The following is an 810-nucleotide window of genomic DNA, read 5'->3' on the forward strand; positions in this document are numbered from 1 at the left end:
AGGAGTGCTCTCCAAGAGGTGCCAGCTCAGTGCCTGCTGCCCTGGCCTGTGTGTTTCTTCCTCTCAGGATCAGTCACAGGGCAAGGAGGGATAGCCTCACACCCTGCACACACCCTGGAGCCCCAGGGGTGTGTAGTGTGAACCTGAAGATCCAGGGTGCTGCAAGAAGCACTCCTGTGACTGGCAAATGCCTCAGTGGCTATGTGGGAACACAAGGCAAACCTCCACAAAGACTAGAAACCTTGCCTCAGCCCATCGTCTCCAACACTGCTTGCTTCAGGAAGCTCTGAGTGGGCACAGGAACTAGAGTATGCCCAGATGTTTTCTGTGACCGGGCATTCTCACAGCCCCTGCTCCTAAATGGTGCCTCTTGGGTGCTCAGCCTCAGTCTCTGTGGTTTCAGAGAGGTACTTTTGTGTGTGGGGACGGCAGAATGGGGTCCCCAGGACTCGGAGGGGAGAGCAAACAACTAGGAACATCGAGGCGGGAAAATCCAGTCCCAAACACCCCCGCTGACCACTCAGCCCACAGCCCCACTTCTTTTCTTTCCACCCTGCCAAAAGAGCCCCGGACGCGAGAAAGTTGGGGGTGGGGACCCCGAGATCCGGCAGCGAACACACCGCTGCGCCCCGTCTTTCAGCCCCTAAACCTCGGCCTCCGAGCTTTAGTTCCCCCACCCAAATCTCTGGCCCGCCCAGGCCCGGGGCTCGCTCGGCAGCTGTCCCTGGGCTCCGACCCCGGCCGCGACCCTCTGCAGCCCCCGCTTTCCGCCACCTCCCCGGCCAGCCCATACCTGCAGCCACGGACTCG

At 60.7% G+C, this 810-nt stretch overlaps 1 protein-coding gene across 1 annotated transcript in view; it reads right to left on the reverse strand.

Annotated features, from left to right (window-relative positions):
- Positions 1 to 804, reverse strand: part of TYRO3 (TYRO3 protein tyrosine kinase) — a 16358-nt gene extending 15554 nt beyond the window's left edge. Inside the window, exon 1 of the mRNA XM_015596098.2 lies at positions 794 to 804. The gene's annotated coding sequence lies outside the window, so the exon portion shown is untranslated. The remainder of the gene's footprint in view (positions 1 to 793) is intronic.
- Between the last annotated feature and the right edge of the window lie 6 nt (positions 805 to 810).

This window comes from Pteropus alecto, unplaced genomic scaffold (genome assembly GCF_000325575.1).
Source record: "Pteropus alecto unplaced genomic scaffold, ASM32557v1 scaffold86, whole genome shotgun sequence".
In the NCBI taxonomy this organism is placed as follows: domain Eukaryota; kingdom Metazoa; phylum Chordata; class Mammalia; order Chiroptera; family Pteropodidae; genus Pteropus; species Pteropus alecto.